We start from the raw sequence: 18,155 nt of genomic DNA, 5'->3' as shown, positions 1-18,155 counted from the left end.
TTAGATCCAACATGCAGAATTAAGTAACAATGTTGCACTGAATCCCTAGGCAATACAGTACTGCACAAGCACAGTGCCACATTCCTTCCCATATATAACATCTCACCTGGAACACATGTATTTTATATCTGCTCTTAGGTGACTCAGCTGCTTCCCATCAGCAAACACTTGACAGTTATCTGGGGACATTGCCAGAAGGGGGCACCAAAGTCCCCAGAAGAAACTCCATTTCAGTCCCACTTGTCCCCCTTGCGCCTTCTGGGGGATCCCATGCCCCTTCTCTGACCGGCACAGTGCATGAGCTGGTGCTGCCAGGAGTCTGCACATTATGTCACACCACCCCAATGGCCAGGGCATATGTCAGTAATGTTGCAGTCCTACAGGCTAAGTGATGCTCCAGGCTATTCCAGCAGCCACAGTAATGGTTTCATAGGGGACCACTGTCTACAACAGGTCTGGTCACGGCCCCGCTGGTTGCACAGCCTATAGAAATACAACCAAACAACAATCGCAAAGCTAGTGTCAGTAACAGGCAGAATTCCCACTCAGCCTGAGTCTGGCAAGCCCTATGTGCAGCAGGACCAGCTGTTGGTTCAGTCCAGGTCTGCAGGCTGTCTGCTGTCACAATAACTGAATGGCTTAAGATGATGTGCTGTGGCCTCTGAAGCCCGCCGCTTTCAGAGAATGCATGCCAGGCGCACTGGTTGCTCTCAGTGTGCCTTCTGCCGAGGCTTCTTTTGGCAGCTTTGCCCTGGTTCAAGAGCAAGTGTTTTAATGTGCTCTAAAACCCATTGGCAGGCTCACATACTACTTTGAAAGTACTGCCAAAGAAATTAGCTTTAATGAACTACAGAGACTAGGAGACAGTAGTAATAAGGCAGTGATACTCAGGCCTTAGTGCTTCAGGGAACCAAATTAATGACCAACATTACCCAAAAGAGCCACTATCATGTGAATTTGTGGTTGTATTCACTGTAGTGCTATATATTACAGTACTACTGAAAAAGTACAACGGGGAACACATACAGTCTTCTCACAGCAACAGGAATGACCAAGTATTATTTTACCAATTACATTTGGTTAACAACATAGTGAAAGTATCCTCATTGGTGGTAATTATCAGATGGGGAGCAGAGTTAGTCTGTATCTTCAAAAACAACAAGAAGTCCTGTGTCACCTTACAGACTAACAGATATTTTGGAGCATAAGCTTTCATGGGCAAAGACCTGCTTTATCAGATGCATGAGTGGGGGGGGGAGGTTCCAGAGGAAGGAACCCGCCTCCCCCAGCTCATCTGTCTGACAAAGCGGGTCTTTGCCCATGAAAGCTTATGCTCCAAAATTTCTGTTAGTCTATAAGGTGACACAGGACTTCTTGTTGTATTGGTAATAATGAAAATCACAGTGTTTTAGTAGCATGTACTGCAAAGAGCTGCAAGAGATGCATTAAAGAGACTCTGGCTGAGCTGCAAGTGAATCCCTGTGTTATGGTAAGTTAAGCATGGATCATGCTCCTCTACCTTTTTCCTGAACACTGGGACTAACCAGGAGCAAAGGAAGACAAGGGAGGGAGGACACGGAGGATGCTGGGAGTCCTATAGGGTATTAAGGACTGGCTTCTATGTAGCCTTTACCCTTAGGGCTGTGCTACCAAGCCTCCTGCAAACTGCCAGATAATGACTTATTAGTGTCAAGGTTCACCCAAACACACGGCTTCTGAAAACCTGTTTTGATGATGATAACACTTTCCAAGAACACAGAAAAGCCATAATCCCTCAACAGTTAAGGGATTACCCTCAAAGGGACCTTTACTTGCATCATTATGGTGGGAGAGTTGGGCACCTTCCTCTGCAGTGACATACCGGGAGGGAGAAGGGAAATGGAGCCCTTTGAGCCCTCCGGGTCACCCAACAACTCCTCCCCTCAGCATCTCCACAAGGCCAAGGGTACAGGTTTAGGATCTCTCCAACTCCTCTACTAACCCCTGACAGGAAGGAACCCAAGACTACCAACTGGAACTCAGCATAGATAAAAAAATTGATATCTGCAAAAATGATCCACAGATACGGATACCCCCTATTACAAAGCAGACTTGCAGAGTCTACTCTCCACCCGCACCCAGTACGGTAGGCTCACATTCCCCTATGCTGTTGTTTCTAGAGTGAGAAGAAGGTCAAGCCAGTGCAGGGGAATGTGGGAAGGAAAGAAAGGGGTCAGAGCTATGCAATGCAGGATGTCAGTGGCTTGATCAGTCCTCCACCACCAAACTTCTCCCTACACCCACGACCACTCCCCATTTGTCACAGCTTCAAACTATGCCCCACATTCATATGTGCCAACTTCCCTTCCAGCTAGGGGGTGTTCAGCACCTCAGCCCCTTCTCAAGCCCTCACCTCTGCCCCACCCACATTTATCCCTTCCCCCAGACCTCCACAACCTGCCCTACCACAACCCCGCCATGCCTCATCCACACTCCTCCTCCCACCCTGGGTATCCCACATGCCACTAAACAGATGTCTGGGGTGAGCAGTAGGTTCTGGGAGATCTGGTCATTGACACTGCCAGTGGGAGTGAGGCACTGGAGGGGGTGGGGTAGAAGCTTGGCCACACGTGTGTGCTGAGTATCCACTAATTTCCCCCCCCGCCCCCGCCGTGGGTTCTCCAGCCCCTGAGTGCCCATGGAGTTGACACCTATGCCCTGACAGCAGAAAGCTGACATGGTCTGCTCCTCAGTGGGGAGGAGAGGACCTGCATGTGTTGAAGACGTGGAGAGATGGGAAACAAGGAGATGATGTGAAGCAACAGAGAGGCTCACAGGTGTCAAGTGTCTTCTGTGCCAATCAACCATTGCCAAAGAGCTAGAGTAGTAGAGAGCCAGGCTGTGGGTTATGTGAGGGCTGAGAAATTGTTTAATCAAAACAGAAGTTAACTGCCCGAAAATGTTATTAACTCAAAGTTACAGTTGCTGGAAGGATACAGGTTCTGCTATATTCAAATATCTGAAAATCCTAAAGCAAAAAAGGGAAGGGGCACACCATCCCTAAACATAACTTTAAATCTTCACTCTGATCAACGTACCCAACGTGCCAAAGCTAACTTGCACTCCGTCCCTTCAGATGCTACAAAACCCACTGGGAACAGAGCACACAAACGCTATAGAACTTCGAAGGCAAAACTTAGGTTGAGGTCAGGCAGAGCAAACAGACATTACCTACCTCCCTAAGCCCTGGAGACCAGTTACATGTGTGACCCATGCCAAAAGTCCCATGACAAAACAACCCTATGCACCTCAGAGGCATATCTGAACCATTAAGATACACATGGCACCTCATTTAACACAAAAATCGCCTCCAATTTGCTCCAGATAATCCCTTCACTGTCCAATATAGTTCAACAATGAATACAGCTGGAATGCAAAAAAAAAAAAAAGGCTGGAATTCAAACCGCTAGAGCACAAACGGCATTGTCTACTTACAGACAAATGATTATTGGAATATCCCCAAAGGCTACTACCAGCTCCAAGGGGCAGAGGTAAGGTGACACTGCAGATATTCTAAGTCTTGTTTTTCAGAGATCTGAGTGTGGCTGAGCTGCATGACCCAGAACAAGTTTTTGGGTAGTTAATTTAGAGTGGTCTAACACCACGCTCTTTGCCCCCACCTAACCGAACCTGACAGGTGCGCGGGCAGGCACCATTTTCCCAGATATTGACAGAAGCATTTGTACGCAGAATTCATCTGAGTTAGTCACAAAAAATGCAAATACAGTCATCATTGCCTATACAATAGCCTAGCTCCTCAAATGTCAAATGACAGCAGATGCATGAGGATACTAACAGATACACGTCTAAATATCTGGGAGGGGAATGTCAGAGAGATGTTTTGCCATTTCATTAAAAAAACAAACAGCACAAAAAAAGAAATTAGAAACTCATGACTTGCCCTACACAAGATAGGTTCCCTTACTATTGTGTTTCAAGTACCAGAGAGGCCGTTGAGTGTCTGTATTGGCAAAAAACAACAAGAAGTCCTGTGGCACCTTATACGCTAACAGGTATTTTAGATCATAAGCTTTCACGGGCAGAGACCCACTGACTCATGCATCTGAAGAAGCGGGTCTTTGCCCATGAAAGCTTATGCTCCAAAATAACTGTTCATCTATAAGGTGCCACAGGACTTCATGTTTATTCTGTTTCAAGTAGACTGTATTACTAGCCTACTTGAACAAAATACACACATCCCTCGTTAAATGAGTACTTTACTTACGAGTACTCGCTAAAACAAGGGACACATATACCTTTCTTTGTTTACTAGACAAGTGAACTCCCCCCACTAATGCGAGCCTTAACGCCCACCCTGCAGACCCGACTCAACCCACCACAGCTTGACACCCCCCCACACCCAGCCCTGCGCATCCAACCTGCCACAGCCTGACCCCCTACCCCCACTGGCCCTGCAGACCCAACCCACTGCAGCCTGACACCCTGCTGACCTCACAGACCCAACCTGCCACAGCCTTAACCCCACCCAGCCGCCCCATAGACGCCTTATTAACCCCTGCAGACCCACAGCCCGCAAGAGCCTGAACCCCACCTGCCATAATCTTAACCTCCGTCGCCTGCCCCACCAACCCAACCTGCCATCAGGTTTTAACCTTTCCTCCCTCTCATGGCCCCAAACTGCTCCCAGCCTTTAATCTTCTCCAACCCCATCCCACCCCAAACCCAAAGTTCAATTACCTTTCAAAAGCAGCACCACCTGCTGCCTCTCCTTCCCCAAATTACGAGCACTTGAAACAAATCAGAGAATTTTACATGTATTTTAATGGGAATTTAGTGTCCCTCTTACAAGTGTTTGCCTACGAGCAGAAAGTTGGGAACCAGTTGTGCTCATATAGTGAGGGATGAGTGGATATTCAAGAAGTGCTTTCTGCATTTCTGCCAAGTCTATCTGGGAGATTTAAAAACTTACTTCAGCCACAGCGCTTAACTCTCGTGTGGACTAAAGCAGCTTTTCACACATGGATCCAGTTCTGCAAGTTTCTAGAAAACTTTACAGAATAAACTTTTTCAAATGAATGTAGCCATCGTGAAGTTACATAAACCACAGCTTGCTTAATATATATTAACTACTGTGCAGTCAGTCACATAAATGCTAACACGCGTCACACAGCAGCTGTTTCCCAACATTTGTTAGAGGGAAGAGGGCTCCTTTGTTACAAAAGTGAAAAAGTTAAACCTACCATGCAGCTTTGGTTGTCAGGCTCCCCACACCCCACCCCCAGCCAATCCCACAGCTGGGGCTGCCGAAGTGCCAGTACTCAGTACCAGCAAGTATCAGCACAAAAATGGTATCGCACATTTCCGTTACTTCATTATAATAGACTTTGACTCTCTGCATGCTTCAAAGTAGGATTTCATTGTAAAGTCTGGTTTACTTTGCCTGCAACTTAATTTTGTCAATCATATATTAGTAGGGCCCACCCAAACAAATTTAGGGCCACGAAAAACGTCACTGACTGTGAAATCTTATTTCCCTGCAAAATCTGGTCTTTTGTGTGCTTCTACCCTATAGCATAGGCTTCACCAGGGAAACTAGTGCTTCTCAAACTCCCCTAAAGCAAGTTCCAGGAGTTGATAAGGTTATTTTGGGGCAGAAGGATCATGGTAATGCCACCCTCACATCTATATCATCTTCAGAGATGGCAGCATAGAATAAGGGCAGCAATACAGTATAACGCCACCCTTTCATCTGTGCTGCAGCCTTCAGAGCTGGAAGCCACTAACTGAGGGCCCAGATCTACAGGCAGCAACACAAAAATAATGGTAACAATACCATAAGCCCTCACACATGGTAACTTTGCGATTCCCCCACACTCATCTCCTGTCTAGGTTAGGATCCCTACAATTATAACACTGTGAAAGTGCAGCTCTAAATAGCAGAAATTCATTATTTTTAAAATCCTATGATCATTGACCAAAATGGATCATAAATTTAGTAGGGCCTTGTTTATTAGCATAGGGAATTAAAATGTCATTCATTTTCTCTGCTTTCTCAAGACATTCTCTGACCATAACACTACAGACTAATTTCTGAATCAGCGGTATTTCATGCTCATTCATACTGAGGATGTTATAACAGTTAACCGTTAAGCACAGTCGCAGGCATAAGTTTTTCTAGTATGCTTAAGGGTTAACTGGTTAACCAGCCCCTGCCACTGACACCAGGCTGGGGCAGTCCCAGCTGTGAAGAGGCCAGCAGGCCAGTCAGCACCACAGTGGAACCAGGTGACAGGCCCAGAGTTGAAATAGTTAAATGGATAACTGTTTTAACATCTCTAACTGATAGCTGTCAATTTAGACAGTTTACACACATTTCAGTCCCATCACCAGCATTCTGTTCTGGGGTGCAGTGCAAACTGCAGCTGCTATTTTACAGAGTCTTACTGGGGCTCTATGAAATCCAATCCATCATGTCCAACCAGCGCAAGCAGGCCAAACATTGTAACAGTCATTTCCTTTGCCACTGGCAATTCACATGAAAGCCATCTTGGGAAACAGATCTCTCTAACAAAAGTCAGAGACATTTCTCTTTGGAGCCTTTTTTAAAAAAACAACAACAACATTTTGCTTGGAATTTAAGAGCCACAAAAGCTAATTCACATCAACAAATCAGCGATTGCCCCATATTAGGAAAAGTTTTGACCATAGTGAACACTGTTCTATTTTATTTAAGTTATTCTATTGTACTAATGAAAATCTGGATATGTATTTATTTGGCCTTTGCTGAAAATATAATCTTCGCATTTCCTTGATTCAATAACCAGCATTCATGTAGTATTAAGTGCACATCTCATTTGGCAGTAAAGGTGAACACCATTATCCATAATTTTAAAAGATGTGACTGGCATTTTAACTGATCGACTGATGAACACCAAAACCATGCTAGAATGTTCAGATATTTGATGAAGACAGTTTTGTACTTTCACAGTCATGTTTTTTGTTTTACCTAAAATACACTTGTATGAGTGTATACACACATTAGAAGATTTACCTGGCATTACTCAGGTCCTTAACACAATTAATTTATTTTTTGGAAATGAAAATGAAAACGTACATGCTTCATGTAAATGATTGCTCTGGAATGGGGCTGGAAAGGAGGGGTTGAGTATGGGGCTGCCCAGGGAGAGAGGACTACCCAAGCCTTCTCTCACCACAGCAGCTTGGGCCAAGTGAGAAGCGCTTCTCCACAGCCATTGCAGCTACAGAAGGCACAGCAAGGGAAGGGGTGCATGTTCCCTGGCTGGAGCAGGTCCAGATTTATCTTCCCCCCCGTATTCTCCAACCAGAGCAAGGAAAACAGCAAACTGTTCAATTTCCCTTCACTCCCGACAAAGGAGAAAAGCCACCAATGTTCCCATATGAATCTGGTATGTGGACAAGGACCTTCAGTCCTCCCCACTCCACCCCCAAGAGCATGTAGGAGGTGAGAGGCACCCCATCTAGCCCCTGTCATCTGCCTGGTGATTGTCTCTTTTCTATATGGTTTTCTGAGAAAATCTCATTCCAGGAACATCCCATTTTCCTGGCATAACCAAACCCTTCTCTTGCTTTAAGTTATGATAAGATAAAGCTGCATATCAAATTTGGCGGGCCTAGCTCTTATAACCATTTAAAAGTTCTCGAACAGACAGATGCACAAACTCTCTCAAATATATAGTAGATACAGGTTAATTTCCCCCTGCTAAGATCAATACAAATATCATGGAGAAAAGTAATTAAGGTGCTGATCCTGCAAATACTTGAGCACCTGACCCAATAAAGTGACACAAGAAATCATTCTAAAATTAGGCTTCATTATACAACGAATGAAATGGTGTTACCACTTGCTGGGACCTCCGGCAAGTGCTAGGAACAATAATTTCATTCAATGAATCCTTTAGGAATTAACAGAAAGGGAGGATAGCAGTGAGGGGGGAAAAAAAAAAAAAAACAGAAAAGTAGCCATCTTTAACAGTCAAAACTCTTGTAACTCAACTCCTGCAGAGAAAATTAGTTATTCCAGTATTTCCCAAACTGTGTTCCATGGAACACTGGTGTTCCATGCGATGTGAATAGGTGTTCCGTGGAAAAATTTTGATGCTAGCAATATTTTTCCTTCTAAAGTATAAAATAAGAAATTATGTATGTATCAAAAATACTAAGGTATTTGAATAGTATTTAAATTATAGGTACGTTAATATAAAATGCATTCATAATAGTATACTTATGATTCGTGATGAAACAGAGATACAAAAACACTCTTCCCGTTAAGTAGTGTGAGTTTTTTATCTTCCAGTAGTTTTCTGTAAAAAACAACAAATCTATAAAAACACAAAATGTAAAAATGTATTCCATACCTAATTTGTTTTGTTTCTTTTTCATCAAAATGTTTTTTAACCTTTAAGAAAGGCCAGTCCTTTTTTGCACAATAATGTCCTTTCTATTTCTGTACAAAAGAACGACACTAACCATTCCTTCTTTCAGCTGTTGTATTGATGTTTGGGTTTGTACTTAATTTTTATACTTAACTTTAGGGATGCTAACCATCCTCCTACCATAAGGACATTAGTTATTCATTCAGATGACTTTCTCTTGTTATTTTTTGTTCTTTGTAAAACAAAAAGACACTTAAAAATTAACTCAAATCAACTTTTGAGCATCATGTGCACCAATTTTTCAGCATGAAACCCTGCTACCCTCTAGACCAAGCATGTGTTTGTTCCATCAATATATTTCAAGCCCAAAAGTGTTCCAAGACCAAATGAGTTTGGGAAATGCTGAGTTATTCTTTTAAAGTACAATTCACCCAGAAAGTGACTAAGTGGTCCTAAACAGGTAAGCTCAACAAGTAAAGTCACTTCACAGGATGGCAGTCACCTCCACAAACACTCTGAATTCCAGAACAGTTTACATTTCTGGAGTGAAACTGGGAGCACAGAAAGCATCAGGAGAAGGGAGTTCCCCTGCATTTTTCTGAGATTTCCAAGCATGCTATCAGTTCACCATTTGATGTTGTCACCAATCCCAGTGCTCCAGCCACTACTAAAACCACTACAATAAAGCAACTTAACTTTAATGAAGTGTATGTTTCTAGAAACTTTGTTCTCTCCAGCGTTATTTCACCATTTATAAAAAGGAGAACCTTATCAGATTAGTTTTGATAAAAGAACAAAGACTCACTCAGTAAAATCACACAAGGCTAAATAGAAAAGGAGTGAATTAAATAATCATTGCTGTGTTCTTTTAATCTAGACAAAGATTAAGTGATCTATCTTCCGCAAAAGGAGAACTCCTTCCAAAGAGGTCAGTCACAACCAAAGAACATCCTCAAATTGTTCAAAAATCATGCTTCGTAGTACTAGCAAATTGTGGTAACAACAGTGCTGTAAGTCTGCTTCTAGAGAGCTACTTTCCAGCACATTTATTTATTTATTAAATAAAGTAATCCGGCCCATCGTAGCATGATTGGAAGCATTCCAGTAGACCTGGAATCACAACTGTACATTAAGCATTCCAGTAGACCATATACACAACTGTACATGGATGAATAAACAGTTGCAGAACATTACATTTAAATGGTCATCCTTCAATCCATTAGCAGCCAAGAAATATAGTCCTCAACTACCAGGAGACCAAAAGGTCCCCTTTGAACAAGGTGTCTTCTTGAATATTGATAATTTCTATATATTAAAATCTACAGTGTTAATATATACACGTTGATCTCTGCAGCTATTTTCTAGTCACATACCAGCTGTCTTCTTTAAAATTAAAGACTAGAATTCTGTCAGTATGAAGGTTTTCATTTTGGATTATCTCTTCCTAGACTCATTTGAAACTTCACAAGTGTCACTGTTTGAACAATGCATCTGAATTCTCATAGAAAATGTTTCATCTGAAATAGCTATTATATTTTCTAGTCCATCTGCAGAAGAGACCAAAAACAGGAAGCATGGCTTTCGTTGTGCACATGTATTCCACTGGGATTTTGTAACATGTAATAATAGTCTCAATGGCACTCTCTCAGAACTGTATCAAACCTGCATTTTAAACAGTAAACAGAGAGAGAGTCCTGTTAGTCTGTCTTCTACCACAACAAAAAAGTAGTCATGTAGCACTTTAAAGACTAACAAAATAATGTATTATGTGATGAACTTTTGTGGGACAGACCCACTTCTTCAGATCACAGCCTTACCAGAACAGACTCAATATATAAAGCACAGAGATCCAAAAATTGTTATCAAGGTTGAAAAACCAGAAAAATTGTTAGTATTGTTGGCAAATCAGACAGAAGAGCAGGGCGTGGGGACGTAAGTGTTAGGTCAAACATCAAAGTGTGTGAAAGAGTCCTTATAATGGCTCAGAGAACAAAAAGAAGTCCGGTGGCACCTTATACACTAACAGATATTTTGGAGCTTAACCACTTGTTAAAATCTTGAAGCACCCTCTTCCCTCCCGCATCAAAAATTATTGCCCATCCCTGAGCTAACACATCACTGAGGTACCGCAGAAGGTATTTGCCCCACAGGACCATACCCAGTAATATAGAGGGGGCATTCCGGCCAGGGGATGGTTGGTAAGTTTATGGCTACACAGATCACCATCCAAGTACTGAATGTGCAATGACCATGAAATTCCAAAAGCCTACCCATTTTCATGAGAAATCAGACAACTGGAAAGGGGAGGTGGGGGCAGGGGGGAAATACATAGCACCCCTTGTACCTGATTAGCAGACATGGCAATTTTAACTACTTTTGTAATTAATTCCAAAATTAAGTGAACATTCTAAGCATCAGAGAGGTAGCCATGTTAGTCTGTATCTTTGAGAACAACAAGAAGTCCTGTGGCACCTTACAGACTAACAGATACTTTGGAGCATAAGCTTTCGTGGGCAAAGACCTGCTTCGTCAGATGTGTGAGTCATGCATCTGACGAAGCGGATCTTTGCCCGTGAAAGTTTATCTGTTAGTCTGTAAGGAGCCACAAGACTTCTTGTTGTTCCCAAAGATACAGACTAACCCGGCTACCTCTCTGATACTTATAATGGGTCAGGTAATTGCTGTCCCTGTTCAAACCACGTGTTAATGTGTTGAATTTGAATATGAATGTTAATTCTGAACATTCTCTCTGTAGAAGGTTGTTAAAATCTCTCTTCTGCAGAACACAGACTCTCAGGTCTTTTACAGAATGGCCCACTCCGTTAAAGTGCTGGCTGACAGGTTTGTGTGTTTGGAGATTTTTTGATTCCTCAACAATTCCTCAGCTCTTGTCTCCTACCACCCCTCCTTTACTTATGAAATCTTATCATTTGGACACTCTAGAACAATTCCACAGCGACTTTGACAATCTGCACCCAACCATCAACCTCAGCCTTGACCTCTCCACATGAGAGATATGTTTCCTGGACACTACAGTACAAATCACTGATGGCCAGATCAATACCACTCTCTACCAGAGACTTACTGACTGCTACACGTACCTACTTGCCACTAGCTTCCATCCTGCACACACCACATAATCCATCATTTACAGTCAAGCCCTGAGATACAATTGCATCTGCTCTGATCCTACTGACAGAGGCCAAAAACTACAAGATCTCTACCAAACATTCATAAACCTGAATTACCCACCAGGAGAAATAAGAAATAAAAAAACAAAAAAAAAAAACAAATCAACAGGGCCACATGAATACCCAGCAAGCGACTACTTCAAGATAGGCCCCTAAAAAAAACCAACAACAGAACACCACTCATTACCTACAGCCCCCAACTCAAACCACTACAATGCATCATTAACGATCTACAACCTGTCCTAAATCATGATGCCATGCTTCAGAAGGCCCTAGGTGACAGGCCTGTTCTCTCCTACAGACAACTTGCTAACCTTATGAGGATTCTCACTAGCAACCACAGGCTATACAGTACCACAATAATACTAAACCTGGAACTTTTCCTTGCAGCACGCCCCATTGCCATGGGCCTTTTCCACCCTGACTGAACAGACCTTGTCAGCTCTGGTCCTCCCTTTTACTGGGACCCCATTCTTTAAATACCCCTCTGAAACCACCCCCCCCACTCACGATCTGACGAAGCGGGTCTTTGCCCACGAAAGCTTATGTTCCAAAATATCTGTTAGTCTATAAGGTGCCACAAGACTTCTTGTTGTTCTCAAAGATACAGACTAATATGGCTCCCTCTCTGATACTGGATAGAGAGCAGACATCAAAAAACTCCACACACACAAACCTGTCAGCCAGCACTTGCACAGAGTGGGCCATCCTGTTAAAGACCTGAGAGCCTGTGTTCTGCAGAGAGGAGACTTGGACAACCTTCTACAGGGAGAATGTTCAGAACTAAAGTTCATATTCAACTTCTACGCGTTAACATGGGGTTTGAACAGGGACAGCAATTACCTGACCCATGACAAGGGCTCTCTCGCACACTCTGATGTTTGACCTAACACTTCCCTTCCCCACCCCAACCCCTTTCCAATTTGCCAACAATTACAATATTTTTTCTGACTTGCCAACGCTGACAAGACTGTTCGGGCCCCTGTGTTTTCTCTACCGAGCCCGCCCCGGGAGCGCTGTGAGCTAACACGTGGGTCTGTCCCGCCAAAGCTGGTCACCCAAGACACTATTCCGTTCGTCTCGACAGCGCTACCGGACAGCTGGTTTGTTCCGACAAAGCCGCAGGTGGTTTAGCCAAGCCGCGCCCCGCCCCGCGACGAGGGGATGCGGGGTGCGGGGACACCCCGGAGCGAGCGGCGGCGCTTCCCCGGACCAGGAGGTGGCGAATGTTAAGCCAAGGTGCGGAACTGGGGGACGGGGGGGGGGGTACGAGTCCCAGCGCCCCGCCCCGCCCACGGGCGGGTCTCAGGGTCAGTTATTCGCCCGCCCGCAGCCAGACCCCCCGCCCCGCCCGAGGGGAGCGAAGTGGCCGCGCGCCCCGCCCGGGGCAGGGCTGGGGGTCCCGCCGCCGCCGCCGCCGCCCCGGCGCTTGACGTGCCCGGGGTCGCGCACCCGGGGGCCCCCGCTGCTGAGGGGCTGTGAGAGGGGGAGCGCTGCCGGGGGGGGGGGGGGCGCCTGAGCTCCTCGCCGCCGAGCCGCCGCCACCAGCTCCCCCGCCCGCCACTCACGCTGCGCGCCGCTGCCGCTCCCGCTCCCGCCGGCTCCGGCCCTCGCCTCAGCCAGCGCCAGAGACCTCGCCGCGGCCGGGCCGGGCGGGGCTGGCCAGCGGGCAGCGCCGGGGGATTGGCCCGGCCGCCCGCACGTCAAGCCCGCCGCGGGCCGCCCATTGGGCGCCGCGAGAGTCACTCCGGGGGAAGGGGTGGGACCGCCCCGCCCCGCCCCGCCCAGGAGGGGTCTCAGGCCGGTGGGCCGGCGCTGCTGGGTCCCGCGTGGGTCGCGCCCGGCCCGGCCCGGCCCGGCCCGGGGGGGGCCTTAGCCCGCCTCTCACCTGGCCGCGGAGCTCCCGCCCTGCCTGCACGTGCTGGTCCCCGCGGGCGCGGCGCCGCTGCGGCCGGGCCGGGCCGGGCCCCTCGGAGCGCTCCGGGCAGCGCGGTGCGGGCCTTGCTTTCCGCTCGCGAAGCGGGTGCGCGCGCGTGTCTGTGACCGCTCGGACAGCGGCCGTGGGCCCGCCTGCCGGGAGCTCCAGCGAGCAGGCTGCGTAACGCGACCCTGTCCGGGCAGCCGGCCGGCGGCAGCCTGTCTTTGCAGGTTCACCGCCCGGGCTGCAAACCAGAGTGCGGGGCGGGGGGGCGCGGATCCTGGGCTCAAAGGCTGGCGCTGCTGGTCGGTGGCTGCGCTAATAACGAGCCCTCTCGTAGTGCCTTAAAGTGTCAAAACAAAAAAGCAGCGCGGTAGCGCTTTAAAGACTAACCAAATGATTTATTAGGTGGCGAGCTTCGGGGGCACAGACCCACTTCTCCAGGGTATGAAGAAGCGGGTCTGTCCCACGAAAGCTCACCCTCACCACCTACTCAGTTATTTGGTTCGCCTTTAAAGCGCTACGGGGCTGCTTTTTTGTTTTGGTAGTGTACAGACTAACACAGCTATGTCTTTGTTACCTTAAAATATGTATCGGGTGAGACCCACTTCCTCAGAGCTGAACCCTGTTCACAGGGCCAGGTTCCTCTCCACCTTAGCAGAGACAACATTAGATTTTCTTCCTGTAACCTTTTTTATTTCTATTATCTGCAAGTATGGCATTGTAAGTCTGGCTGTCTTGCATAGTCATCATTTGATTAGATTAGTTCTTATGTAAATCACAGTGATTAGGTTATAATGATCCATCTCTGTTTTGTGCTCTGTAATGCTGATGAGAGGAGGCAAATATTTCCCTTTAACAGCACATTTTACTGTAATCTAATCCTACCTGTTATCAGCCTTGTTGGGTTTGTAACAAAAAATTGACTTTTAAAAATTCCTACTTGTCAAACTGTTGCAGTTAGCAACATGAAAGAGTCTGAGAGGAGGTAAGTTTGGAAACGCTGACTAGTCAGAAAATACAGACAAGTTTCTCTCCTGCCTTACTCAAACTAGCACGAAGCAGGCGCCCCTTTGTCTAGTGAATGAGAGGGCAAAGTATATGACATACTGTAGATCTACAAATAGCCTGTTTTCTGGTCCTTTTTTCTGCATCCTCAAGACACCACTGAAGTTATTCCACAGCATGTGAATCTATTAATTCATTTACAAGTCCAGGGCAGCATCCGAATTACAATTATGATCTGAGGTTTGAGGCACTTTAGGGTATATCCATGGAAATGATTATACCATGTGTAATGTTGAGGTTCAGCCTGATGTGACTCATTTATATAGTCAATAAAGCCCTTCCTTCATTGAACATTCTTGGATGGTTATGTGTATTTCCTGCATTTCTTAGCCTGCTATTTCATTTAATGTCTCCTCTGCCTGTTGTATTGTCAAACACAATGCTCACTTTCAGTGCACTGCAGGGACTACAGTAAACCCTTGACCTACGTGGTTTTAATGTGAGTTAAGCATAACTTGATGCTGCTCTGCAGCCTCTTCTCCCTGCCTTCTGACAGCTGTGCTGCCGGAGGAAGGCTTTCAGCTCACCTAGCTGGCCACAGCTAAAAGCCTTCCTCCTGCCTTCTAGCTGTCAGGCTGACAGCTGTGGGGAGAAGCAGCCAGTAAACTGACCAGCCCTGGTGGGCTGTTCAAGTTCCCAGGTCCACTAGCAGAGGGGAGATGGGAACCAAGCGGCATCCTGGTTCCCATCCCCCCTCCCCAACTGGTGTGGAAGTTTGAGTTATGCAGGGGTTGCAGGAACACATCCCCCATGTAACTCGAGGGTTTACTGTACTTGCTGATGCACCATTGTTCAGACTATTTTCAAGATCATCTAACAATGTCCACAGCAAATCCTAGGGTGTGAAGATATCTATGCATCCAAAGCGTATGAGGGAGGGACGGGGAAATTTTAGCAAAGGCCAAACCTGAGTGGAAGGCTTCTAGGTTAGTGGCCTTTGACCTGCTTTCTTTCTTTCTGAGTGAGACCAGAATATTTTTTGAGCACAATAAGGATATGTAAACTGCTGATGTTATAAACAGGCAAAAGGGGAACTAAGCCACATTTTATGCCTCAACTTTCATTCATGCTGTGGTGGGAGGGCAAAGGAGCTGCAGCTGGAGGACCAGCGTGTGTGGCCAGTGATGAGGGTGGGGGGCATTGACTTCCCTGGTACAGCAAAATCCCTCGTTGGAAACCATTGAGGTCCTGAGGATGCTGGACTAGGAAGGGGCATCTGTATAAACTAGCTTTTTTAAAATGAAGAGGGTCCCAAGTGAAAGTAGGGAACACTCAAGAGAAAAGGAAACATGCCAGCAAAAACTTGCACATGGTGGAGTAGAGCGAGGTCTGCAGAGCACATGATAGGAATGGTAAGGGTATGTGTTCAGAAATCACACAGACAGGTGCTTCTCACACTCACGGAGGTCAATGGCAGAGCCATCAGCTTCAGAGGGTGCAGGATTGGTCCCTGTAGAGTGCATCGGGACGTTTGGTGTTGTTTTCTGTAACTACCCACAACTTTTCCAGAGTTTGTCTAAGTGCTGTAATACTAATAATAATGTAATAAAAACCCAGCATTCATGATCCAAGCTTAAGAGAGCAAGTAAAGGGGCATTCCACCTAGATTAATGAGCCTACTCTGGGGGGCCTGTTTTGTTTTCAGCTGCAGAAAGCACAGAGAAATCGGGGTAATGTTTTGTTACTAAAGCAAACTCAGTCTCCCTCCTGCTGTGAACATTTACCCAAATCACTGTGGGCACTTTCCAACTCTCAACCTTCTTCTGGAGAAAGCAAAAATAGCCTGATCTGGCAAGCTTGGCTCATAAGAAGAATTGTTAATCCACTCAGGTAGTTCTTGTGAAGTTAACAAGACTCTGGTGCAAGGATGAAGTACTCAGGAAAGTTAGGGCTTGTCTATACTACCTCTTTCAGGGGCATGAAGAATTCCCCCAGCAATTTACAGGGCTGCAAGTTTCCCACGTAAACAGGCTCCCAGCTGCTCCCGTCCTGGAAGTGGTTTACCTATAGCTCTCTCCCAGCACTGGGGCCGGGCCAGGGCCAGGACCAGGGTGCCGTGTCAAAGTACTCCCATAGCTGTGCTTAAAATGTTGCATGGTAGCCAGAGGTCCATCCACTGAGTTGTCAGGTGGTTCTTACTGCAGGCTGGGTTTCCGTCCCTGCATGGTCACTTGCTCTACAGAATCTAAGGGCTGGGTCATGTCACAGGCCACACAGCAATAAAAAGGAATTGTGAAATCACCAGCGCTGTCTTGAGGGTATTCTGCTTGTGCAAGAAGTTCACGACTGGCATTGGGGCCCAGTTCCACACAGAGTAGATTCTGCAGTCAGAATTTTATTTCTCTGGGCTGGTGTTCTTGTTTTACCCTGGGAGACTGGACTCAGGCTAGGAGTCAGAGTGTAGCTCCTGAAGGACAGCAAAGAAGGCAGAGCCTGTCCTGCAGAACTGCAGCCTTTACAAGGAGGAGCTTCTGGAGGAGTCACTGACCTCTGGGGCATTGATCCCATAGGAGAGTAGGTGACCAATGCCTTTATTTGTACCTCCTTGTGGCAGGGACAGTACCACTCCTGGGCCCCAGACCTCTCTATGGGGCCCACTTGTCCTTGCCAGAGTTTGAGGTTCAGTCCCTTGACTCAAGGGCAGGAGGTAGGAGGCCCCAGGGCTAAGTAACCTGTTCTTCCCAGCCTCTAGCTGAGCCCTGAGTTTACCAGGGTCAGGAAGCCCCAAAAATGCTCTGCAGGAGCACCTGACCTGCTATCTCTGATACTGTTGGTGGTTTTCCTTCACTACTCTCTCCCCATCTGCTCTAAGCTTCTCTTCCACTCTCTCCCCTTCCCCTCCATACTGGGTGAGGGGGGAGGCTTTTTAACAGGCAAGCCAGCCCTTTGGCCTCACCCTGTCACAATAGCCACAGGCTGAACTTTGCTCCTTCCTAGCCACAGGGCTCCGAATCAGTATTTACACAGAGACAAAGCACTTTTTTGGAGTTTCCCCTCTGTGTTCACTTTGCCGGATATATTATCGCCTCCAAGCCTAGCCGTCTCTGCTTCTGGTGACATGCAGCCACACTCCCTCCTTCCAGCTAAGGGAGCACACCAGCAGCTATCCCCAGAGCATACCTCTTAGCTCCAGAGAACAACATGTACTGAGGGGGCAGAAAAAAGTGGCTCCACAGTCTGGGTCAATAAATCAAGCTGCCTGCTGCAGTAACATACAGTCACTGCCAGAGCATGATGCCTGTGCAGAGAGCCCCTTGGAGCCCTTGGCACGCACTCGGAGCCCCCTGTGCTGAGAACTCTGCAGACACGGCAGCAGGAGTGGCAGCTCAGCCCAGTTAACATTTCACATGCAGTAACTTGGTCATGGTGAATTGCAATGACACGTCTGGGCAAAGTGCTGCTTGCATGCACAGTGCTGGGCACTGTCGCCCTGCAATGAGTCTCCAGGCAGTAGTGGAAGGAGGAAAGCCAGGTGGGTTGTCCAGCTGGGGCTATGACAGCATTCAGCACGTGCAATGGAGAACAGGGAAGTGGGAAGGGAAAGGGTTGTGTGAGGCCGGCATT

The 18,155-nt window shown here is 46.7% G+C and overlaps 1 protein-coding gene across 2 annotated transcripts in view; it reads right to left on the bottom strand.

Moving 5' to 3' along the window:
- Window positions 1-13,621, bottom strand: part of PLS3 (plastin 3) — an 85,532-nt gene extending 71,911 nt beyond the window's left edge. Inside the window, exon 1 of one of the 2 annotated variants that reach the window (XM_075007499.1) lies at window positions 13,494-13,621. The gene's annotated coding sequence lies outside the window, so the exon portion shown is untranslated. Of the gene's footprint in view, window positions 1-13,173; window positions 13,239-13,493 lie in introns of those variants that run through there. The other variant, XM_075007496.1, reaches the window with a different exon arrangement.
- Between the last annotated feature and the right edge of the window lie 4,534 nt (window positions 13,622-18,155).

Source organism: Carettochelys insculpta, chromosome 13, assembly GCF_033958435.1.
Source record: "Carettochelys insculpta isolate YL-2023 chromosome 13, ASM3395843v1, whole genome shotgun sequence".
In the NCBI taxonomy this organism is placed as follows: domain Eukaryota; kingdom Metazoa; phylum Chordata; order Testudines; family Carettochelyidae; genus Carettochelys; species Carettochelys insculpta.
Note: the sequence above shows the minus strand (reverse complement) of the source record. Positions and strands in the feature narration are given on the sequence as shown.